This window comes from Amblyomma maculatum, chromosome 6, assembly GCF_055883805.1.
Source record: "Amblyomma maculatum isolate TAMU_Amacu chromosome 6, ASM5588380v1, whole genome shotgun sequence".
Classification (NCBI taxonomy): domain Eukaryota; kingdom Metazoa; phylum Arthropoda; class Arachnida; order Ixodida; family Ixodidae; genus Amblyomma; species Amblyomma maculatum.
Window position 1 is genome coordinate 88,014,085 of NC_139349.1, and position 26,894 is coordinate 88,040,978.

Genomic DNA, 26,894 nt, shown 5'->3' on the forward strand with positions numbered 1-26,894 from the left:
GACTTTGTGATGTACGTTTCCCGATATAGAAATTATTTAAATTGCAACAAAACTTTGTATATCTCCTAAGGATATTATGCGAAATACACCTTTTCATAATATTATTTTCATCAGCGGCATGCCTCGAGGTAATATTGATCAAACTTGATTCCTAATGCCCCTCATTATGAACAACTTCAAAAAGCATCCTAAATTAGCGTCAATGAAGCGTACAAGCAAGATCGAGTTAATAAAGTGCATTACTCTGTCAGCATAGCATAATGGATGAAGCGGATGCTTAGCTGCTGGTCGGCTTTACATACATAATTAATAAGCAAAGCTTCGAACGAGGGATGGGGAAAGGGAGCAAGGGCATTGTATGGAGATAAGCGGATTTCGGTTATGAGGCGAATAACTCGGAAGCCTGAGATCGCGTTAATGACGAGAATTTTTACACAATTAATTTCTTTGTAGTGATGAAGGTTTCAAGGTTCGCACTATACAGGTACCGCTTAAAGTGTGCAATCTGAAGGGTATTAATGTATTTCAAGATGGTAACGTCACCACAACAATCGGCCCAGTACGAAGTGCATGCCTCACCAAACAATAGGGCCGTAAAAGCACGATACGCGCTGTCCGTTTCGAAAACAGGCTTAAGTAGATTTGAAATATCTCTGCATGATAGCGTTAGGCGAGTTTTAAGTGTAAGCATAATAAGTTGGGAAATCATGCCAGACACAACTTTTAGTACTATTTTACCTAACTACCTCACCACTCACTAAACCACTCTTCTTCTATAACCCTTAATTTTATTTGCCTACTATTTAGGAGTAGAAAATTAAAAAGCGAGTCTTGTTGTATTCGTATGCCACTTTCTTTTTCTGCTCACAAAATCATCGTTAAGGGTCACAAATACACAAATTTTACCCGGAGTTGGCTGTAAGTGCAGATAGACAGCACAGAGCACTGTCTTGCCACCATTGTTCCTTTGAGGAATGCCGTTTTGCTCTAAAAGGGGAGTGTAGTAATGCAACGAGTAGCCTCCAAAAACGTATTTGCAATAATTATATACCGGATGTTTGTTTTATTTTATGCATCAAACAGCGCCTTCCTGTCCTAATCGCCGAACAGTTTCCATCTCAAATCAATTATAAAATTAAACAAAGGTCCTCAAGCTGCCATTTATGGTAATTAAACGAATAGAAAGGAACGCTTGCCATAAAATGCTATTTTTAAGAGATTGGGTAAAGCTACGTTATCGCAGTTTGTGCCAGATCCGGCAAAGATATTCCTCGTTGATCAGATCTGAGTCTCAGTAATTTGAAGATATAATGCGATTAATCATGGTACAATGGCAGTTCTTTCCCTTAAAGCTGAAGTTTTACATCCCTCGTCAGTAAAGCAAGGCTTAACCTTAATCGACAGGAAGCTCTTTTAGCTAACTTGCTATTCGGATGTTTTGTGGGGAAGGTGTAATCGGGGAAAGGAAAAATAAAAATTATTAAAGAAATGTTCCTTCCTTAAATAGTAGTGTTTTAGGCATAAAAGAGTCAGAGTGCCTCTGGAGTTGCACCTAAAGCCGCACACTATAATAAACCAGCGCAGCGGCGTTTCCAGCCAGACACCATTACCTTTCTTTAAGGCTTATTCCATTCGACACACCCAGGTCAACATGAATGCTCCAAGCAAGTCGCCATATGTAGCACCAGAACGTCTTAGCAGAGTGACTAGTATACAGCACTAGAAAGCAATGGTCTGCTCTGGTGTTTTCTGTTTCTGCGGCGCCTCATAGCATACGGCGAATGCAGAAGCGATGTTGGCCTCTCAATGGCATTGCACTGCGGGGCATCGTACCCTGTTGGGCATCTGGTTGGAAACAGGTTTATCTCAAAGTGTTGTGCGACATAGACCGTTCGCAACCAAAGCCAAGTTGATGCTGTCAGTGCAGTGTGTACAAGGTATATGTACTATGGTAGCGAAGGCTCTATAGATGCCCATACGTACAAAACATGGCGGCTCATGGGCTCCAGCGACCAATGAAAATTGGGGGGCCATGACGTCAAATGACGTCACGCATACGTTCACTTTGGCGCGAATTATAAACAAGTTTTTAAAAAGAAAACCACCGCGTTGCATTGCCGAGCCCGCATCATTTTATGGTTGTTGTTGCCTTTCAGCGCGCGCCAACCTTTGCCATCTGAAAAAACTCGAGTTTCCGTTGTTTACGCCCTTGTTTATAAGCAGTTGCTCCAGCACAATGAAAGTGGTTGACAAAGGTAGCGGCAGAGAAAGGCAGCAACACTTCAAAATAGAGACCACGCATGCAAATTCATAATACAAATACTGCTGCAAGTCATGCAAGTACTTTGGCCATTTACTTTGTCCCTCAGCACAGTAAGGTGCGGTCCAGAAACACTGGTGCAACGGGGCAGTCGTGCCCAGTTCGCAACAGAGTGTACCAAGAGAACAATTATGGTTTTCATATTCATGGTTTATTGCATCAACCAATAAAATACAGCAACAAATCACAACAATAAAAATGCATGTCGCAGACAGCACAAACAGTAGCGCTGTTTAAGCGGGCTAATCATCTTAATGATCACAGCCGAGGCACGGAAAAGGCTTGAAGTGACTGCCACAAACATCACCAGATAAGAAACATGCATGTACAGAAAACAAAGCTATGACAGCTGCAGTTGAAATAAAAATGTCACGAATTAGTAGGTGCATCAAAACATACGTGGAGCATAGAGCACTTAGATCACTCTTCACATTTATATGCTTCGGCAGAAAGTATGCAGCAGTTTTCAAGGCAATTTTAAAGTTGCACCAGTCAGACAGCTTTAGCATCAACAAACGTGCTTAACACAGGAGCCTTAGAGCATACATTGAGTCTTGGTTGGTTGGTTGGTGCACAGGAAGGGAAAGGCGCAGTATCTGTCACACTTGCAATGTGGACACAAGAACCGCGCCGTAAGGGAAGGGATGAAGGTGGGAGTGAAGGTGTAGAGAGAGAAAGGGGAGCCGTAGTGGAGGGCTACGGAGTAATTTCGACAACCTGGGGATCTTTAACGTGCGCTGTCATCGCACAGCACACGGACGCCACTTCGTTTCGCCTCCATCGAAACGCAGCCGCCGTGGTCGGGTTCGAACCCGGGAACTCCGGACAGTAGTCGGGCGTCTTACCACTGCACCACCCCGACGGGGCTTGGGTCTGTATGCAACCTCCAAATCTGCTCACCGGTGAAAGTCAGCCGGGAAGCGGTAAGACACCGACGGTTGAGTCCACGCTGTCGCAACGTGCCGCAGAGTATCGCTTCCTCCCTTTGTGCGGGCTCATCTTGCGATAAAACGCTTAAGTGCAATACACTGCTGCAAAAAGACTTCGCACTGCCCGCACGACGAAGGGGACGAAACCAAAAAAACACGGCTGCAGGGGAATATTAAATCTCACCAAGCGGCGACAGAGCAGCGACCAGCAAGGACGTCGAAATCTTCGCAAAAGGGACATTTTCAGACTTGCGAACTAAATTACGCTTTCCAGGGCGCACCAAGGCCCGCACCACAGCAGAAGAGCAGCAGACAGCGATAAGAAACCGTTTCATGCTTCGTCAGCTTCGTTATCTCCGTTGCCTTGGTTACCTCTGGCAGCGCCTCCTGACCTCCTGACATCAAGGGGGTGGGGTGATAAGAGTGTCTCAAGATTTAAAAAAAAAATAAGAATGTATTTATAAAATACCTTACCTCATTCACAAGCGAAGTTATCAAAATGGCTATTCATGTTGATTAATACGTTTTAGTTTGTAGTAGTATAATTTCTTAATCTGAGTGGTTGGCCCCCGACCTGTGGCTATGCTGCAGTACCGCTGAACCGCTTTTGGGCCCAGCCTTCGCCACCATTCTACTTCCGCCATGGTGTGTACCCGCTGGCAATTTTCGGATCCGCAGCCATGCATACCCATAAGCAACGCAGGCACACACGGTGCGCTGGTCCAGGCAAGGCGCATCCGCACTTGAGCAATCAACTGAGCTTGGCGTAGAGATAGCGCCATTTTTTATTCAAGTAGTCAAGATGATCTACTTGTCACTGTTCACGTTGGCCGTGATGAAAGTGAGCTAAAACGATGCGCGTTATACGCCCACAGAATGGGTTTTGGGGAAACTCGCTGCCTGTGCCTTTACTAATAATCATCTGTGAAAGTAGGCACTATTGCTGTGCCGCACTGAACGTCGTCTTTCAACCCTTAAAAAGCTGCGTTCCTCGCCAGGATCTAATTTGAGACGATTTGATCTTTGATGTGGGATAGAAAGGATTTAAAGTAGCTGCTGGTTGGTTACTTCTTAATAAGTAAAGCGTCTCTGTTTATGCCCCAGCTTCAGAGGTCGGTAATGCTAGGGCAACTAAAATTCTGCTGCTGTGACTTTGATGCCACTCTCAAATATTTATGTTTCAGCTCCATGAGAGCTTGCAACAGATTTATTAAGGAAAATAAGACGAAGACCCGAGCTGCGTTTCTGCACTAAGGAAAGCGTCCAGAAGAAATTACTCTTGGTTAAAGCTAATGTATACAGACTGGAGGCATGAATGTGCAAATACATTTTATGAATTCGCATTTTGCAGCCCTACGTCGGTTACCTTATTCCAACGGGGGCTAGCATTTCGTGTCGCTTCCAGGGCGTTTCTTATTCAAAAGAAGCCATCGATACATTTTGAATGGTAATAGGCGTCACATAAACACTATTTCAAAAATAAAGCACATGTTCACATGTGAGCTGAAGAATTTTGCCTGTAAATTAAAGCGGAGAGTAGTTTTCACTGTGTAACCGACATGAAAATGCGATTTCGCTTCTTGTCTCATATGAAAGATGCATGTTTTTTATGCAACATGGAACCATTAATTCGCTGAAATGTTACTGCTAACCACGTACGACTGCGCCAAGGCGGGTAGCCCGCTAGCTATCCTATCAACTGACACCTTGTCATTTCAGCTTCCCTCATTTCTTTTGGCACCTGAATAGGAAACTCGTTTGTTTTCTTCTGCCCACTAATTTTTAGAGCGCAGCTATTTGGCACCTGTTCCTGGGTTTCGCGTCGTCGTCGGCGTCTGCCGCGTCTACCTCGTAACCAGCTCCGCCCCCTTTCACCACCCCAGTTCGAGCCGGCGCTTCGGTAACCGGAGCCTCGCCGGAAGAGGGGGGGGGGGGTACACTCAGAGGTGAACGTTGGGGGCAGGAGCTTACGCAGCAACCGGAGAACACGAGGAAATAAAATGGGGAGGGGGGGAGGGGGTCGCCGGAGGCAGCGCTAGCAGCGACTGACTGATGCTGCTGCCGCCGCTAGCAAGTTAAGAAAACGTGACTGCGTAGAACACCGTCGCCGCCATGCAGAAAGAGGAGGAGGGGGTCCTCCCCTCTTCCTGCGTGGTGGCGAGGGTGCTCTCCGGTTGCCGAAACGCCGGCTCGCTACCAGTGGACCACGGTGCGTGCATCCCGTTCTCACTCGCTTCATTTGCTGGCGACGTCAGCGGCATCAGTCAGTCGTTGCCGCTATCTGTTCGTCGCGCAACGTTCCTATGGGCCCATGCGCTGCTTCCCGCAACCTTACGATACCTCAGTTGCTCACTTCATTTCTCCGACCACGGAGCTTCTTTCATGACATCCAAAAACTGTTAGTGGAGTGTTTCTGAAGGAATACGCGTGAAAAAATCTAAAAAGTTGTCTGTAATTCTAGACACGTGTCTTGTTCGAAATCTTTGCCTCAATCTGTCGAAAATATACTCAAATTTCGCATTTGGAAGTAACGTAATCGTGGGAAATATTTTTTTTTTCATTAGCCAGGAAGAAAGTGATCAACGAAAAAGAAGTGACCTTACAAACGGTTTGCAGCCCTGTAAAGCTTAAGGTTCTCGCAGCCAATAAGAACTGCGCGCAGTTGCATGCACCTACATGTTCTGCCTCGTCCGCCATACCGCTACGGGTGGCTTCATCTATGAGAACAGCAACGATGAGCGCACAGCTGCTATACGCATGTGTCCAGCGACTTAGCCAACGGTGTTCTCTCGCATGGCGGCGCGCCATTATTCATCAGCCCTCCACGGTGCAGTGCTGCAGCGTCCATCCTCTGCAGATAGAATAGTTCATTGTATTTAAGTGCAACGCTCGTTTTACTCTTCAAGGAAAAATGTCTGATAGACTTTCCAATTCCGGCAGTATTTTTTTTAAATGTTCATCACAGCTAAAGTATTATAGAGAATATTTTTCTTGTCCCGACTACCTTGATTAGACAACAGAGGTGCGCTGCAAGCTACTTGTGATTTGGTACAATATTGGTGTACTGTGTAGCGCTGTTCCTCGAACGGTCCAAAAGCATGTAAAATTGCTCATTCTTAAAATCATTTTTCTCGTTTTAAAGGATAATTTAGTAGGGATAGCTTGAATACCTACCGTTTTAATTGATTTCTTTAAACTGAAGAACAAAGCATATCAGACACTTGAGCAACTTTAGATTAGGTCATGAGGAGCTGAAATCTTTTTTTTTTCCTCGAACCATCCCTGATCAGAATTTTCTTATAAACGATGTTGGCTCCTGCATATCATTAGCTGGCTTTATGGATGGCTTTTAAAACATATTTTAGTAATTTGTGCGAAGGAGGTTGGCTTCCTTATTTCGTTCCGAATTTCGGTACTTTGGTCTACCGACAGTTACCAAAAGATGAGGTTTGATTGATTGATTGATTTATCGATTGATTGGTTGATTGATTGACTGATTGATTTAATTGGTTGGTTCACAGGAAGGGAAAGGTGCAGTATCTGTCAAACTTGTTTCTGTGGACACCTGAACCGCGCCGTAAGGGAAGGGAAGAAGGTGGGAGTGAAAGTGAATAGAGAGAAAGAGGAGCCGTAGTGGAGGGCTACGAAGTAATTTCGACCACCTGGGGATCTTTAACGTGCGCGACATCGCACAGCACATGGACGCCTCTTCGTTTTGCCTCCATCGAAACACAGCCGCCGAGGTCGGGTTCGAGCCCAGGTGCCCCGGCACAGTAGTCGGGCGTCTTACCACTGCACCACCTCGGCGGGGCTTTTGTTTGATTGAAGAAGCTTATTTTGTGAAGAGGAAGTCGGGTACGTCATCCCTTGTGTCAGTATTCCCTGCAACTACCTCTTGCAGTACTTTAAACCTTTTGACTCTCAATTCACTGGTCAGTGCCAGTATTGTGCGGAGGTGGCTGACACCTAGCACATGGTGTGGGCCTGCCAACGAAACCCATCCCTTCCCCCAATCCCTAATCCTTCCCGGGAGGACTGGAAGGCGACCCTGCTCGGCTGCTGCGACCTACATATGGTGTGCGCAGGCGGCGGCAACCGCCAATGGGTTCCCTGACTAGGGTCTCCACCCAGTATTGTAAGGCCGCGGCCCTTAAGGCTCCGTGTCAAACAAACCTCTAAATATACAATAAACGTTTTCGCCACCACCACCACCTCTTGCGAGAGGCTAGTAGCAGTAATTTCGGCCGCTACTATTCAAGAAGGCGGGAATGTGAGAAGAGAGAGAAAAAAAAACGAAAGTTGCTCATATTTTTTAAAGTTTCCACTTCAGAACGGGCGATTGATATTGCTGGACTATATTTTCAAGATGTACCGCGATAATCATCACGACCGAGGCTTCATTTTCGTGCGCACAAAGCTTGCATGAATAATCTTTGGCAAGCTCCCTCTCCATATTGTGAAGCTAACGCAAAACGTATAAAAATAGCTTAAGATACATTCCGGAATATCCCAGAGGTTGTCGTATCACTGTAGTCATGATGGCGATGACTACTGCACGATCCTTTTAATGAGTTCTTACTGGTTTAAAAAAAATGCAATATGCAGCTTGGCTAACGCCTACCGTTTCAAGTCTAAGCATAATTGACGAGCCCTTTCCCGGAGTGCGCCCTCCCCTAAGGACATTCTAATCCCCGTGTGGCTATCGACCCTTCCAGTTAGTGACACAAGAGCTGCTTTGAGTGTTAACCCTTTTTTTAACACTCTCAGTTTTTGGTTACAGTCAACATAATTACCCATGGAAGCGGAAGGTTGGCAAGCCGTATATATATATATATATATATATATATATATATATATATATATATATATATATATATATATATATATATATATATACACTGTATCTTTAAACAATAGTCTTTACTCAATACAAAGGAAATATTTCTGGGAACACACTCCCTGTCCTGGCCTACATAATTATCTGCAAAACATCTCTAATTCTTCATGTAATTAGCATAAATCCACTAATTACGTTTTCTATTTTGTGTTTGGGTGGTTACTCCCAACGAAAAAATTGAAGTCCTTAAAGGTACGAAGCCATATCAGTTTTTGAAACGAAGAAAAAGTCGTTTCCACAGCCCTGCAGTGCGAGGAAATCCAACGCTCTTTTCCGCACGCTGCAGAAACTGAGTGCACGAGGAGCGGCGAAAGTATGACGCAAGCGCAACGCCCGTTGGTGAGGTGTCGTAATGAATGCAGCGCCTGATTCGAAACGCGTGTCTTAACTTCCCCGGCTAGGGAGCCTCCCCACTTAACTTAGACCGCGGCCAGTGTTATCATCTGCTTGGTTGCTCGGCGTAACAAAGCGCTGGCTTGACACTCTGCCAGTTGGATTACCTCCGGAGGGAGCTTTTTTATCTTTTTAATTTCGCCACTTGCTTTGTGAAAGGAACGCACCACACTTCTGTGACAGCCTGCAGATCGCAGTTGAACGTTAAACTGTGCTGGCATATTGACATGCATTGCGTTATATCTGACAAGTTGAACATTTTGTTCTTAACGCATCCGCTGAGGAAGGTATACTCAGTGATGAGAAATTGGGTGGCCTAGAAGGTCGGGTTGTTTTTCTCCCATGAACAATGCTTTGGTTGGGAAGGGTGCTGTCCGAGAATTACAGGGACGAAGGAAAAACTGCGGCTGGGATCTTTCATACTGAAGCCTAAAACCAGTATTTTTTCTACACGACCAGTGATAGCTCAGCTGTAAATTCAGAGACGGCGCTGTTTAGAACGCAGTATGTGTACTTTTCCCATTAAGGCTTCCGTAATTGAAGTAAGGGCTGACAATACGGCAGTCATAAATGCCTCCCCGTACATTTGCTCACAGTCTTACTGATTCTTGTGCTGACGTATAGCCAATTTGAGTTCTTGTCGCGCCAATAATGGTCATTGTGCAAATTGACATTTGAATCACTGCATAGGCTACGTCTATCCCAAGCATTTTGTGCAGAAATCCCGAGTTTCCATTACATGTAATTAGGCGATATTTGCAAAAAAACAATACGTCTCTGAAAGTCATTCTGTGTCCGATTCATTTGAAGACACACAAATGGTTTGCAGTTGTCTCTTCAAAATGAGCAAAGTGGAGCCGAACTGGCGCCGTACGCGTTTGCAATTTGCGTAAAAATTGCTCTCGGCCTAAGAGAAACGTTGCGAGTGCATCAAAGTTATGAATTCCACCCACTGGACTTTTCTTTTTCTGAACATGGACTGATACAGTACTCTTAAATTGATTAAGTATTGACATGAATGGGGGAAGAGTCGGCACACAGTGACCAGGTTGTTGGACAGCGTACAGTCTGGATATCAGCTCCGCGTTCATTACTGCGCTGACATAAGTGATCACAATGTCCAACTTCTCGGCTGTGGAGTATCGGAGTTGCGCTGGCGTGGCCGTTCCCACATTTAACATGATGTGACGTGGTGCTTTAATCTCAGGCGGCATTTACAGATTGAAGTGATTTGAAAAATTTGCACTGCAATGCACACCTAAACAAAAAGCGCCTGAAGTGTAAACGTCCGCGCTTTTTGAGTAAGAAGACCTAATACATGCTTAGAACAACCGCAAGAACGACAGCCTGATAGCATACAGCAACTGCCATATTCATGTTACGCTGCAGAATATAATTTGCTGACTGATTCTGTGCAGCTTGAAAGGTGTCATAACTGTATAAATAATGTGAGTCTAATATCATGTATGTATAATCTAGTCGTTTGCGAACACGAGCCACAGGGCATGATATATCGAAGCAGTGAAAAAAAAAAGAGTAACAGAGCGATCGTAGCTTTGATTGATACAAGCCGCCCAAACTGCTGCAGCCGTTTTACTACTATACACGTTTGAAGAATTGAATTGAACAGAGACGGCTGTATCAATTACCCCTGCCCTTTATGCTTTTAAACGGCAAGCCAGTGTGGGACTGGTTCCCGCTTTACAGCAACTATTTTATTTATTTACTTATTTTGTACGGTGATGTCTAGTATATAGCACCTAGCTTTCAGATAATCATATAAGCCTTTTCTACATCTCGGTAATGCGGATGTCCGTTTGGTATGTGCGCATCAGTAACTCCTGCATAAGCACCGATGTAATAGGCATGCGTAGTTGACAAATTCCAGAATGCAAGTACATATGTGCGTTTCCCTACAACGTCCACCATGAGAACTTCGTGTTCAGCTCAAAAAGCGTTTCGGAGACGGACCACAAAAATTTATGGCAAAATATTCTTTTCCTCCGGTGATAAAGTTCATTATCTTGCATCGGCTTTATTATTATCGCATTTTTTAGATATACAAAATGCATAGAAGGCTGCCTCAATTTTGAAAAATCATCATTCTGCAAAGTTCGGGGCTTCACCGCATCTATTGCCGCAACCCTCCCATAAACTTTTCCCGAGTGGCCGCTTCGTCTTTACGAAAAGGCAGAAATTGAGTTTTCAAACTGGCCAGCCAGGTTAGAGTGAAAGAGCATCGCTTATGAAAAACAATAGACTCAGACGCCTTCTACCATCTGAAGGAAGAACGCGTCTTTGCTGAACCTAGATGGTAATAAAAATTCTGCCTTTCTTCTAGTTTTTTATGCCGCCCCACCTATGTAAATTCACGTCATAAATTTTGTCGATCTTCGTTCCTCATAGTCTTTACGAAGTTATGATCGCCAACCTAGGGAACCGACTTCACCCAATACGGACAGAAGCCCAATGACGCACTGAAGGCAGAACAGTTTCTTGCTACTGTGGAGAAAAGTAACTGAATCATCTATCTTGAAGCTCTTGCGACAGGCTTCAAACATTGTCTTACAGAAACGTCAGGGTGCCGAAAAATGCGTGTAGACTACACAAGGTTCCGCATTGTTCCACGCTTGTACGAAATGTGATTTTAAGAGGCACTTTCTTCAAGAGAGATTCAACGAAATACACTCAATGCGGGGTAGGGGAGCCCTTTTTGTTCCAACATAATTTTTTTCCACTGACGTCTAAGGAATCATTCTGAAAGAAGCATGACTGAATTGTGAAATATTACGCAAGGCTTCAGTCATAAAATAAAAGCTATCGCTGGATATCTGATTTACAAAACTAAGTTTACATTCTGGAGGTTTCGGAATGTACATTTTTGAATAGCAAATTTGTTATTTTTCTTTTGCATTTACTGAAAGGGAGTCAAAGAGTGCATGTTCAAAATTATTTAGTGTGATTCGTATTCATTCTGAACGGACGCCGCACAGTTTGATCGCTATATGCTCGAACGAAGATTTTATTATGTGACACGATCTACTTGTGATACGGCATTCCTAATAATTAAATAGATGTCCTCCACATTTGGGTGAAACGATAAGGTTCAGTCAAGTTTAGAAAACACTGCCATAAATCCCGATAAGGAGGACGTACCTCTAAATCTACCCTCTCTCACATGGAGGAAGGAAACTACTTAGGAGAGGAAAGGAACCCCAGGTGGTCGAAATTTCCAGAGTCTTCATCTCTCATAGTCTGAGTTGCTTTGGAACGCTAAACTCTACAAAACGAAACCAAACGTTGGATCCATATTCAGACAACTTAATATTTTGGTCATGCAGGCAGTTTGCACGGCTTCGTTTAGGGGCGTCACATCTTTACCGCTTCTGATACCTTCGAAAGCATTCATAAAGATACTCATCAAGAGCATGCCTGTGGCAGGAGGTAGTCGTTAAGTGTCATGGATGACCACTGATTGGTCCACCGTAGCCTGACTAACACACTTTTCAGAGTAACTAATGTGAAGTTAGAGTTTGAGCAAGTATTACTGATAGTTGTAACTTTCGACTAATAGTCTATATGGAACGTAGCACGGCTCAGTGCTTTCTCACCCATGAGCAGTCTTAAGTGGCTCTACTGATTTGTTTTCGTTTTATTTTTTTTATTTGCATGACACTTCAGACCTTTTTGGTCCAATCAGGAAGGGCAAACGTCAAATAGAAGGATAGTTTATATTTCATTTTAATAATAGTAAGTTACACAAATAAACATAAGTTTTGAAAATCATGCATAAAGATAAAAATACTTCGAGTAACTTATATAATATTGCCACTTATTAAAAATAGGCGGCAAGAAGTCACTTTCAATGATTGAAAATGTTGTTAATAGCCTGCTTAAAATTATCACATGTTTAAACATCCTCGGGTAGTAAGTTTCATTGAGAGATTGTTTTTGCAAAAAAAGAGAACTGCTGGGGATTTGTTCTTGCGAAGAGAAGAGTCAAGCTATAGTTGTGTGTGTGTTGCGTCTGTCGAGTTGACGATGGTGTAACATAAGGCGTTGCCGAGATGCCAAACTTTTCCTGAAGCAAGCAGTTCAAATATTCTAACGTTGCCATCTTTCTTCTGATGCAGAGAGGTTCTATTTGGCTTGCTTTCATAAGCAGAGATGGAGACTAGGAATGTCTGTATTTTGTATTTGTTTATTTTGCACGGTATTAATAATTTTCATACGAGTAGCGTTAATGGTTGTCATTAAAGGGTGGCGCAGTATTCAACTAGAAAATATTGCGCTAATTTATCCGTGATTCTGTCGCGCGAATTATACAATCTTTTCTACATTTTATTGAAGATATTCCTGACACAGAAACCAAGGCAGAGGCGACGCAATGCAGTAAAATATCAGGCAGTGCCATAGCACCACCGCACCCCTGTTATGGGTGTTGTCGACATAAAAAAAAATATCAACAGTGCACAACAAAAGAAATACTCATATACACGGCGTAGTGGAATCAGACGTGATTGTTCTAAATACAAAAAAATTATAGCTTTGATTTATCAAATACTTAAAACATATCCCAGAGGTCCCATAAAGTTTTCTCTCTCACAATGATGAAAAATTTAGCTATAACTAATACTAAGGTTGTCCTCATTTTCAGCGATTCAAAGCAGCCATGCAAAATTTGGCGAGAGGCAGAATATCTGTGACAGTGACGCAAGTGCTAAATCACGCCACCGGACGAGAGCCTAGGGAGGTGTAAATTGTTTGGGTAATGGCACACGAGGCGGCTCACGTGAATGCTCGAGGTTTTGTCAGTCAGGGAGGTGAGTGGGTGGTTCCAGGGAAGTCACCTAGCATTTGGCTGGTGTCCTTTCATACATCACAGATCATTAAAATCTGGGGCAAAGTAGAACAGGAACGCTTCTGTAGACGATTCCAGACAAGGTTTTTTCTCAATAAAAACACAATGAGCAAAATATACCCATGAAATATTCATCCAGAGCGTAGATGGTGGCAGGAGGTGGCAACATATGACCATATCGTATTGAAGTGTAGCATAATACTTTGCCACCGGACATTATGCATGATCCTTCTCTTCAGCAGTAAGCGGCCGTTATTGAGCAGCTCAGGCCCGGTCATCTAGACCAAGGCCGTGGAGTGGCCCTTCAGGTCGCCGTCAGCCTTGGATTGATATGGCCACCTAACACAAAATCGACCACACGTGCTTTGGTTTTGTTTTTTTTTATACAAATACCTCCATGGTTCCAAACAAGAAATATTGTGTGAGGAGGAGAGGTTACTTTATATCGAAAGAAATAATGGTACATAGTTTAAAATACAAACGTGAATAGTAATACAGAACTGGAGCTGCAAATAATTATTAGAGCATGCTTGGGAAGTAATAAATCAAGGATTATAACATGATACAATAGTTAACGGTATTGGGCGAAATCAACTTACACACAGTGATCGCAATATAAAAGAGTTATTCTGACTAAAAAACTGCACTGAATTCGTTTTTGAATCTTAGTGGGTCAGATATGCTAGCGATGCGTTCTGGAAGACCATTTCAACCCTTATAGCCCATGGCAAATAAGGCAGAGAAATTAAATGAATGTCTTCGGTTGAATAGATGCTGAAAACTTGTATTGTTATTCAGGCGGTGGGAGGTGCGAGTCGGTCTAGTAAGTGGCACTGTTGATGCATGAAGACTGTGGATTAGTTTATGCAGTGAGCAGATAAACGCGATAATCCTGCGACGTAATAAAGTTTTTGGCTCCTCCATTCAATTAGTGAAAGCAACTCAAATAAACCAGATGTCTGCAGCTTTGAACCCTGCTTGAGGCTGTCCGAGTCGCTTTTCCGAGGTTGCTGCATTCGCAGTTCTAACGGTATCACGGCATTCATTTAGTAAATCTGGCAAGTATAGATTTGAGTGTTGCGTTGCGACACTCGAATCGGCAGCTCTGCTTTAAGCCGTAATTATTGCGGAAGCTCTGTTTTGGTCGTAATAATTGCGGGAACGCTGCTTTTGGCCGTAATTATTGTCGTGGCAAATATTTATATAGCGCCTCAATTTTTAATGCAAGTTCATATTTAACATGTTGGAAACAGGCAAAATTAAATTAAATTTAAAATCTTACATAATATCTACCGAGAGCTCTAATACTCAGGGTTGCTCACTGCATGCGCTTTTTGAAGGCAAAACTGAGAACTGAGAAACTGAGAAAATATAGAACGTGGCGCGTAACTTCATGAAAGCGAAAGTCTTGTATGTCTCACGAGAAACAAATGCAGCCTCCGGAAGGTGTCCGCAGAATTGTTCACTGAAAGTTGTGGACAAATATGTAACGTAATATTGTACGAAGGCGTATGCCGTCTCATTTGTCGTACATTATTGTTAGTAGCGCATTGCTCTGATACAGCTTTATGATTCTATCACTTAGTGATTCTATAGTGCAGCGCTGATGATGACGACATGGAGCGTTCTCGTAGGAAACTAAAAGAAATATGCAGAATATATATGTACCAAGTCGTTGATTTTAGTGGAAAACCTTTGTTTCAGAACTAAAGGTTCTGATGGTTTACACGTTTAGCTTTGTCTAGTTAGAGTTTTACTTTTGTTGCATTACTTGCAAAACATAAAGCCCTTGGTAGACTAGACTGGGCAAGTCTGCAGTAAGAACGCGGACGATTACTTTCAGTGGTAAACACAAATCAAGGTTTAACCAACGAAATTTTATTAAGGGCGAGCACTGCTCTCACGGATTCTGCTAACCTAAGAAGCAGGGTTCAGCGAAAATACTGAAAAAAAAAAAATTCCGAACGTCATCTCTTCTGTGATAGCTTCTAAGCCTTTTCTCACCCCAATCATTCGTCTCGCGCCCATCACCGCCGCCGTCTACCCCGCAGTGAATGCCTAACGTAGGGGAAGAGGCACACATTTACTACACGACTAGCTGATGAGGGAGTAGCTGTAAATCATGAGGGAATTCATGGGATTCCGTGACAAGCAACGTGACAGCCAACGTTGCCAACATCTTGGCCAACAAGCAAAGACCGAAGCGGCAACAAAGACTGCGGCTGAGGACGATGGGTAACGTTCGTGAGACTTTGCTCAGCGGTAGTGAAAATTTTACAAATGTTATTTGTTTTTCATAGCTCTCCTTGAGTGGCGCCGAGCGCGGCCAATTTTATCCTAAATTGACATCAGCGCGAGGCCCGAGAAAAGATGGCATCTTAGCCACATGCACAGTTTCGTTTAGTCGTTCAGTCGTGTCCGACTCTTCGTGACCCTATGGACGATATCACGCCACGCTTTCCGGTCTCTCACTATCTTCCTAACATCACATAACTTCATCTGCAGCGCCTCGGGGATGCCATCTAACCATCGCGTTCGCTGCCTACCCCTTCTCCGGCGACCCTCAACCTTTCCCAACATCAAATCTTTCTCCAAGGACTCCTCTTTTCATCAGATGACCAAAGTAGCTGAGTTTGACATAGAATTTGACCCTCCAATGAGCACCCAGGATGGCTTATGGTCGACAATATCGTCTGATTTGATCTTCTGGCCACACGCACGCCACGCGCACACGCATGCACTAAACAGATTTGTCTAAAGAACAAGATATACTAAAATAGGAGCCAATCACTTGTACTCTCTGTTTTAGCGTTTGCCGTTGTCCATGTGCTTCTTTGGTTCCAAAACATTCTTTCTCTATTCGAATTTGTTAGCCAAACCTTTTTATTTACGAGAGTACACAGGTCCCGAGCAAATTGCGGTGACTTACGTACGCACTACCTGTACTGCATGCGGTAATGCTAATGCGTACTGATGTGTCCATCCATAGCCACGCACGCTAGCTCATCGATATCTGGCACATCGCATGCATGAATTAACCTATGTGCAACTTCTACGCGATAATGCATTTAGAACCCCGCTATAGGCCTAATTGTTCCGCGTATTTTTGCTGTACGTCGCAATTGATCAGATGTCTGACTTCTCACACGCTTCCCGTTACACACGTCGGATAATTACAATGCATTCTTTATCTGTGCACTTATCACCGACACTGCATCCTCTGGTCGGTCTCCCTTACTCAAATTCACTAAGTGCAGTCTTGATTGAGCAGTTATAAAGGTGAATTTGACACTATATGTTTTCATGTCATTATACATTGCGCCTTTTTGTGGGTCCCCAGGTTTATTAAAAGAGATTGAGTATAGCAAGAAGGCGACTGAGCACAGTGGAATACACAGGAACGACAAGCGGTGATTCATAGCCCATTTATTTTTTTCCAGTGCGTTCCTATAAAGATATGTGCTCGCAATGTTACGTGAAAACTGTCGTATGCTCTATAACAGTTTTACAGAGCTCGAGAATCAGCAGTATATCTCATGTATAGGTGCATAAAAAGGAAATAGAGGATATTTAACATCTTGGCAGTGTTATTTTCAGTGAACGATTACTCAATGCCGGAAGAGAATAGGCATCGCGAGGTTGGTAATTCATTGTAATTCGGGAAGCATAGCACGGGAAGACCGAAGAATGGTGGCGATATGGTACACAGTCAGCAGACGCATGTTTCCGCTAACGGAAGGAAGGAGATGGAAAAAAACAAACAGGACAAATGCCACAGGCCGTCACACCATTAAATCGACTACTTTTATTGACGATGATGCAGACGGTGGTTAACCTCGAACAATGTTTCTGGCGCTGAAGGCCTGGATCAGATAAGGAAAGTTACATCACGCATCAGTGATGAACAAAGAGGGGAAGAGAAAAGAAAAATGAAAGAAGAAGAAAGAAAAGGTGGGCGTGATTCAATACCTCCAAAAGGTTTCCTACAATCTAAGAAAAGTAGGAGAATGTTCTCTAGTATTATGAGATTCACGGCGGCAAAAAAAAACTTTTCAGTGTCTGTGAAAATAGCTGCCCTACTCGAACGTGGGAACCTCAGCAGTAAATTAAACTCATAGATGCCGACGTGTCCTACAAAAGGGGGTTGTTTACAAAATTCCACTTTTGTGGAAATGGTGGTACATAGGCCTAACAGGCCGGTTTTTGAATGTGCTTTCCAAGGGCTTAACTATAAAGGAGACAACGTCCCCACACATGGCCATCTGGCGGCTTATTGCAAAAATAAAATGTGAACCAAAGTCATCTTTCCATTACTCGCTCAATAAAACTCATTTCATATAGGCCGGAAAGACATGACTAGAGAAATCAAGGAAGCGTGTGAGATAGCACGGGCAGGAGATGAAATCGTCCGCAGGCCATCTGTGGCATTATCAAGGCTAGAGCTCGATTTCATGGCATGAAGGCATGCAGCATTTTTTTTTTAATTTTTGTCATGTCCATTTTTTCGTTAGCAGAACCAGATGCGTATATATGCTCCTTTTCTGCAATAAATACGCTGCTTTGAAAGTTAGCGCTTCTGCCGGCCGCCTCGTAATCCTCCGGCGTTCTTCCTTGCTATGCTTCCCTAGTTATCCTGAACGCCTACGGCACTTACAGCATTCAGTAACTTTGGGTAGGGCTGGCTCTTGCTTGTTATTCGTGCCTGTAGCAATGACGTTTAGACATTATATGGCCAGTCAGGCAGGAGCGGTGTGAAGACCAAATGTGACCTCATTCTATTTTTACAAACAGCTTGCACGACGATTCATTATGGCGCCATCCTTAAGAAGTCCTTCAGACGAATACGAGTGAAGCGTTGCCCCTAGTGCAACGCGTCACACTCAACACAAAAGATATGACAGTGCAAAAACTAGATTTTTAAAAATATTTGTCACCTATGACTGAAGCTGCGTCTGTTTTTAAGGGACATGGGTGCGCGTAAAGGCTTAACAAGTTCTGGCCACATACTCGAAACATCTTTAAAATTCTGTTGCTGTATTCGCACATTTTTTGTCTAATTTGCAGTTCACATTTTCTTCTCATTCATTTGGAAATAATACGCACCACAAAACCTTTAATTTCACAAAGAATGTAGCCATTTTCAAGTGCCATTTTATCGGTTATCTTTGAAGAACCGGGGTGTCGGAAATGACAAGTCTTCTTTCTTACGGTTTGTTTGTTGCGAGTTATATGCGTAAGCGTGATGTTACCCAAGTTCTGACAAATGGTTCATACCTGAGCAAACAGCTTAACTTTATTACCCAATAAAAGTGAAAATGTGTGGATATCTAAACCCAGAGTGAAAGAAACTGTCCGCCTTTCGCTGCTTTGACAAGATATGCGCTCACCAGCGCTTATACTCGCACAAACACATCAACAGTACGAGTGGACCATGAAACACCTATGAAATTAGAAAGGATAATACTATTGTGCGCGGCGGACTAGTCAGCCTAAAGGTAAAAAAAGCTTCAGGCTTAAAACCGATGCTGGTTCGCTTGCAATATAAATTGTGTGCTTGATTCATTTCACTGCTCATGTGTACCTTCCATCATTTTTGTGAATGCTACCTTTTGAAGCTTGCTTCGTTAATTCTTAGCCCCAGCAGGCGGCCCTTTGCGTTTAGGTGCTGCTGTTTGAGGCGTGGTTGCAAAACTAATCACATGTATCATTAAGCATGAAGTGGTCACTGTTGCTTCATCTTGTGATTGTGGCCTGGAAAACACACAGGGGGGTCTCAGCGGTGTCTGTGAAAGGAATAAGCATAAGTGATTGTAAATGAGCATTTTTTTACAGCAAAATTTATTAAAAAGGTTTTAGTTTTGTCCACCTCGCCAAAGGTCTGCTGGGTTCGAATCAGTAATATAATAATAATAATTGAACCAGCAGACCTTTGGCGAGGTGGACAAAACTAAAAAGCATAAAGCGGAATGTGGTGAAACGATTATAATTCTCCTGCGAGCAAGGTTTATGAAAATGAACCCACTTTCATTGCATGCAACTACCCTTCCGCGTTTATATTTAGGAATAGCACTCACTTGTAGTATTTATTTGATATTGCGAACGTTTACTCGTTTATTGGCATAGTCTCCCATTTGCTATGGTGAAAAGGTAACCGACTAGTCTTCTCCTTTCGCTTTATTCCTTCTATGCCATAGGCGCGCCTATTTTATCTTCATATTACAAGGCAAATATGTCATTCATATGTCCCGCAGAAATGGTACAAAAAAAAAATAAACTTGCGTAACATTTATTGCGAAATATCTATCGCTAAGATGGTGCCGACAGAACGCAGTTATATACGCGTGGTTGCATTCATATAATAATTCGTAGCGAGGCTTCGCATAATGAGCCTCAATTTCCCCCATTACAGCATGAAGCGTCAGGGCTCCTTAAGAATAAAATCGCTGTAGTGCAAAGCAATTTTTCAGCTGTATATTTACTTGCTATCTCACATATAAACGTTGAAACATATAATATAATAAATACAAATAAAGAATACGCATTTCTTCCTCCACACAATGCAGTTAGACGAAGCGGTTGAGGCGGCCCTTTTGTGATGCGCCATAGGAGATGTTTGCGCAAAGGAATGAAAGAAGGTGCCCTCCATGTTTACCTTGAGCACACCGCGTCTTTAGATGGCTTTCACTAGTAGTTCCTCCATCGCTCCACCGCGGCGAGCTGGAAAATGCCTCGCCCGCCGAGTAAGGGGCAGCGCCACGTGATCGACCACATAATGTCGCGGACTGCGACTCCTGAGCAAGCATAAGCAATAATGACCACTCCCTTTACCAAAATAGTTAACATTACTGACTACCACCATTGTACGTACTTTTGTATGAATGTGCTAATAACAAGATGGCAGAAGGTCACTTCTTGAATAGAATTTACAAATTAAAATTTTTCTGGATACAAATTGACAGGTGACTATATTTGTATTTATTTTTATGAACCTATTTATTGCCACATGGTATCAGAGGGTTCTGTAACGAAGGATGATGAAACTGTAGTGAACGAAGAGCTGATATCACGAAGACAAGAAAGAGAACGACGAAGTGCCGCTGCGGAGTACGAGGGCGGACGGAAATTCTCACCTCCACCATCGCTGAAGATATCGACGTAGCACCAGAGGCTTGTGTACTTGTGCCTCTTTCGTGTCCTGCCGTGTCAGCCGTTAGTGTTTTCTTTTTACGCAGTCTCCAGCCTTCACCCACCGCAAGCATCTGCCGCTGCCGTCTGCTGTTCTCGATGTTCACGGTGGCTTCACGAAGCTACTCATCTACAATCTGTCTCCGCGCCCGATTATTTACGTTCCGGTTACTGGCAAGTGCCAATGTCCGCCTGTGACAGAGAGAAGACCGCATTTGTGACGCTGGATGGCCTCTATGAATTTATTATGATGCCCTTCGGTCTGTGCAATGCGCCCGCCACATTCGAGAGGATGATGGATAACATCTTGTGGAAGTTCAAGTGTCACATCTGCCTCTGCTACTTGGACGACATTATTGTCTTTTCCACCGACTTCGCTACGCACCGAGCGCTTGCGGCAAGTTTTGGTTTGTCTTACTGACGCTGGCCTACAGCTGAATTTTGAGAAGTGTCACTTCGGAGCCTGTCAGTTGACAATTGGGGTCACATCGTCTCTAAAGAAGGTGTTCACCCTGATCTGGCCAAGCTGCGTGCAATGGCGGAGTTTCCTAAACCGGTCTCACTCAAGCAACTTCGAAGCTTCATAGGTCTGTGCTTGTATTTTCGGCGCTTCGTACGGAATTTTCTTCTCTTACTGCACCCTTAACGAAGCTACACGGGGAAAACAGTGACTTAACTGCCTCGTCGGCCAAGTGCGACGAAGCGTTCACCGATTTGCACCATCTTTTGACATCGCCACCAATCCTTCGCCGCTACGACCCGACAGCACCCACCGAGGTCCATACTGATGCGAATGGCGTTGGCATCGGAGCTGTCTTGGCTCAACGGAAAACGGAAAAACGGCTTCAGGAATACGTCGCCGTGTACACGAGTCGGGTCCTCTCTAAAGCTGAATGGAACTACTCAGTTACGGAAAATGAGTGTTTGGCAATTGTTTGGGCAGTAACGAAATTCCGACCCTACCTGTACGGTCGCCAGATTGACGTCGTCACAGATCAACACGCATTATGTTGGCTGTCTTCTCTTAAAAACCCGTCCGGCCGCATCGCACGATGGGCTCTTTGCCTTCAGGAATTTGACATCCACGTTATATATCGCTCTAGCCGTAAACACATGGGCGCCGACGCTCTGTCTCGTTCTCCCCTATCCAGCGAACCTGCTTGTTCCAAGGCGGCTGATCCCGTCCTCTCGTCTCTAACCATCGCTGATATGCCTGCGGAGCAGCACAAAGACCTGTGGCTCGCATCTCTCATCGGCATCGTGTCCACTTCTCAAAGCTACTCATCTACAATCTGTCTCCGCGCCCGATTACTCTGCTCCGTGGGGAATCTTTCGGTTCTATTCAACCAGTCCACTTTCTCTCTGACCTGGACGCCGCCGAGACCTACCGTAGTAACTACATCGATGCTCTGCAGTCCGATCCGACGCCTGACTCGTTAATATAAACAACGCGAACAGGAAGACACAAGAGGAGATAAAAGGACTTTACGCCGTCAAGCGCCACACTTTGCCCTACGAGACGCTCTTCTCTATAGCCGCAATTATATGCCTGATGGTCGACGGTGGCTTCTCGTCATTCCCCGCCATTTACAACATGCAATTTGCGCCTCTTTCCATGCCGACGCTCAGTGTGCCCATTCTGGTGTAGTCAAGACGTTTCATAGAATTTCTCAACGCTACTATTGGCGCGGCTTGTACGGTTATATTCGCAAATATGTCCGCTCCTGCATCACCTGTCAGCGCCTCAAGTCATCCACACCTCGTGCTTCTGGCCGCTTACAATCCCTTCCATGCCCGGTCCGTCCTTTTTATCGCGTTGGCGTTGATCTTTACGGACCACTTCCCTGCACGGTCTCTGGGAACCGCTGGATTATCGTCGGCATCGACCACCTCACCCGATATGCGGAGATCGCCGCCCTACCTGCTGCTACTGCCCGTGAAGTTGCCCTGTTTTTGCTTCATCATTTTATTCTTCGTCACGGCACGCCGCGTGAGCTGCTGAGTGACAGAAGCCGAGTCTTCCTTTCCAACGTCGTTGAAGCTCTACTGGCCGAATATCGCATCATACATCGAACCACCACCGCCTATCACCCTTAAACTAAAGAGCTAACTGAGTGCTTCAATCGTACTCTCGGAAATATGCTCACGATGTAGTACGTTGCCGCCGATCAGACTAACGGGGACGCTGTTTTTCCTTTTTAGTGACGTACGCTTAAAACACCGCCACGCCGTCAACCACCGGATTTAGACCTTTTCTTCCTCCTTTATGGGCATGAAGCATGGTCCACGATGGACACTATATTACCATATCGTCCCGACTCCTCCGAGTGGACTCGACTTTCCGAAGCTGCAAAGCATGCGGAGGAATGTCGCCACCTGGCCCGCAGTTACACATCGGAATCTCAAAGCCGCCAAAAGCATTGTCACGACAAAGATCAGACGCCTCATGCTTTCCCTACAGGATCCCTCGTTTGGCTCTGGGTTCCTGGCACCCCACCAGGATTGTCATCGAAATTTCGAGTACCACGGCCCCAACCGCATCGTTCACCAAACCTCCCCTGTAAATTGTATCGTGGAGCCACTCACTCACTCTTCGGACATGCGTCATCGCGGCCGCGAAACTGTGCACGTGAGCCGCCTCAAAACTTACTATGACCCTCTCAATTTTTGAAACCGAGCTGCAGGCAATAATGCAACAGTCGCCTCCACGATCACATTCGAGAAGCAGAGTATGCAATACAATACGAAAAGCTGCTTGCCAATGTGTTTGAAGAAGTGGTTGCTTCTTCATAACGCCCCTGTATAGCACGGGGAGACGCATTCACAACACTAACTACTGTAAAGAAGCGTTCGAATATCGATAAATACGCTTGTGCTGCTGATGTGCGGGCTGCGGAAAACGTCGCTACCCATTTCATAATGCGAATGGCTGCGAGGATAGCCACCGGGTTTCATCTAACTACCAAGTGAGTGATTCCGTTCTCCCAATGTCTAATTATTTGGCAAGCCATGCCTTATGGTGATGCGTGTGTTGCGTTCGAATATCCTCTAATCCCCAAACCACCTCATTTGCGTCCCTCCACTAAAAGAGAATCCATAAGCAGCACCGCTGCTTGGTTGCATACTACTTTCATTGTTTTCATGCGAGAGCGAGTGCCAATGAGCATTTATAGAAAAAACAAGACGACCTTCGGGCCGGGCCTTTTGCGGGGTATCACAGCGTCCTCTATTTTTTTTCTCTCTTGGCGCGGATGATATCCTTTGAAATCCCTAAGGCTGCCAACACCGGGACGTTGCCCACCATACGACGAGAGCTCTGCGTAATGATATACACTTAAAACGAGTACTTTAGGAACGAAACGAATGACGTCGGTATCCAGCTTCTTATGTATGCGGAGCGGCTGTTTCATTCCATCGCTGCACTCAAACAATTATAATTGTTTCCTCTATCGAAGATAGCTAGCGGGATTATAACTCCTTCACTCAAAAATTCATTCCTCGCTGCTTCGTTCAGCGCATTCAAGATGGCCGGCCAGTGTTCGTTTTGACTCGTTTTCAGCATTTATTCACGCTTGGTTCCATGAAAGTCTGCGAGCATTTCAAGCGCACATGTGTTCACTGCGTCGTGTATGCGTGGGTGACATTTTCATTTCGAAAACCATTAGCGTTTCATCCGGCACTTAAAAGTTGCACCTTGTTTAGGCGAGATCATGTAGTTAAGTTTATTGCGCAATTCCGGCCATACGCTACTGTTATCACCTTAAATGCGACATGTTTATGGCCTAACAAAGCGCCGAAGACTGTGTATCTTAGAATAATTTAGATTTCTTTTAAACTTTTTAACTGAGAAAAGTTCTCATTTTAATGAGGCCGCTTATTATGGCAGGATTCTCATGATGGATAATTTACGCAGATAAGCTTGAGCTGTTTTTGATATACGTCTTTGCTTACTGGAAAGAGGTAGCGAATGAAAAACCTGAAATGCAACTCACACGCTTGGACACAGCGTGAATGACCGAGCATTACAAGATCTACCGCACAATAATTCGAAAGAGCTGTTCACACTACCCCTGTACGCCTGCAGTCACCTCTATGAGTGTTACTGAGTGGATGTTTTATTGCTTTAAGACGCGCAGACTTCGGATAAAGGGAGGATAGCCTGCAACACTTTCTTTCCAAGTACTTAATCAGACAGACTTTTAAGTGGTGTGGGAGGGCGCACATTCTCTATAAATGCTTGTAGTAAAACTTCCACAACAAAAACGTCTAACCAATGCCAAATGGTAGCTTACAGCTTTCTTCAAAACCATCAGAACTGTTTTCATCACGTTGCTATTAAAGCCGTTGATTTAGGTGGCACACAAATTATTATCTGCACGTTGAACTTTGTCGAAATCTTAGAACGAGAAATAGCAGATTCCTGAAATAAGGAAAAAAAAAAAAGAAAGACCCGCCCACTTACAAGACCACACTAAGAGGACGTGTCTTGTCCGATCATAGAGTTGCGGGCTTAATGAGACTCCTGTCAGGAAAACAAGTTTAAAGCTCATTATAATTTGCCTTTTTGGAGGCGTCTAGACAGTCGCGATGGCTTCGCTCTACAGAGGCGCGATACGAAAAAGGGACAGACTGACATTAGTGTTTTTATTGTTTACGTTTTTCTCGATCAATGATAGAAACGAGTGCACTGTATGTCCCTTGATACTAATGCTACCGCTATATTTTGTCTTCATCAAGACCCTACTTGCGTTCCCCTAGAAAAAAAAAAGCTTCCTTACTAAACATGTCCTAGGTCTGGTTTACTGATCTCATTAGTAATGACGAAAGTGAGTAGCTACACTAGAAGCCAGTATGAGGGGACTTTGACCGCTCTCATTACGTTCGGTTTGCCCGGGTTAAAGTGCGTCTCTCAACGGCAAAAACATCTATGGGAACTATTGCGAAGTGGGCTTTTATTGATAACAGGGAAGACACCGAAAGCCTAAAATAATAAAAGGAGAGAAGTCAATAACAGATTTTGTGGACTGAAGTGCTTGCGGCACACACTGAGTGTGCTAGGAGACGAAAAAATAAAACCTAAACTACGACAGCAAAGAAGAAACAGGCAAATCTGGATTCAAGTTGGCGCTGCTTTAGTTTCAGTATGTTGGTCGAGATTGAGAAAGCTTTCTTGAGCATTTCGCGACTAGATCGAGCCAAAGCTAGTATTAACAGTTGCAAAAAAAAACAGCAATGTTCAATAACTTTAGGACAGGAATTCGCAGAGGCCATTTGGTGCATGATGCAAAATTGACAGCGCTGTAAACGGGATATATAAAAAAAAAACATAGAGCTGCGTCCTCTTGTAGGTACTGTTTGCTGCACTGTTGTGATGTGGTGCTGTTCGTCATGCAATAACGTGTTATAAAGAACTAATAGTTTCGCATGTTATCACCCCCTCAGCAGGAATGTGTTTTAATCACGTCGAGAGAGCCGCAAATGCCACAGGTCTGCCGTCTAGATGGCTATGGCAAACATATGCACGAAGCAGGCTTTGACCAAACACGTAGCCAGATCGTTTTTGTTTTGGGTGAGGTTTGGGTGGCCTCGGTTTCTTCTATTCCGGGAGAAAATGATTTATTGTACTTGCGAATATTGAAACATTTGTTGCTCCTTATCAACTAACGATTGGTACTTCATTTCAGTTTTGGTCCTATCCGGCCTCCTCTTTTCGATTCCCATTAGGGCCGTGCTTTTATATATTGTTATGGGGCTGCAAGCCGATGAAGAAAGGAGACCAAACATGGCCGATGGCGATAGTAGATGACGTTTAATGAAAGATGGCTGACCTAGCGCGAGCGCGCCTGCCCACCCCAGTGCCCGCTTCTTCATCGCCCGTAACACTACTCGGGGCCACCGAGCGATCGGCCCAATTGGCGGACGAAGAAGTCGAAGTCGATCATATTTATGACATCACGATGATGTGTCGATCAGTGAAGACCGATAACAAAGAAGGTAATGGTTTGCCGCCATGATGATCGATGAAGGCTGGTCCAGGAAGCTTTTGCTGCAAATGTCATAGCGACCTGACGGCTGGGTCCCAAGAGCGCATTAATCGGCACAGGCTGTGTGATGTCTTCACGTGTAGTGTTTTACTGGGTCAGTGGGTTCGTCGTCTGATCGGCGTCTCGGGTCGGTCGGGTCCTTTGGTCAGGTCTGTCGTGCGCTATGTCTTTTGATATGTTTTCGAGTGTTCGTGGCGTCTCAGATCGGTGGGATCTTAACGTTGGGCTACTTGTCATTCTTCGTGTCTTGTGGTCAGGGCGGGGT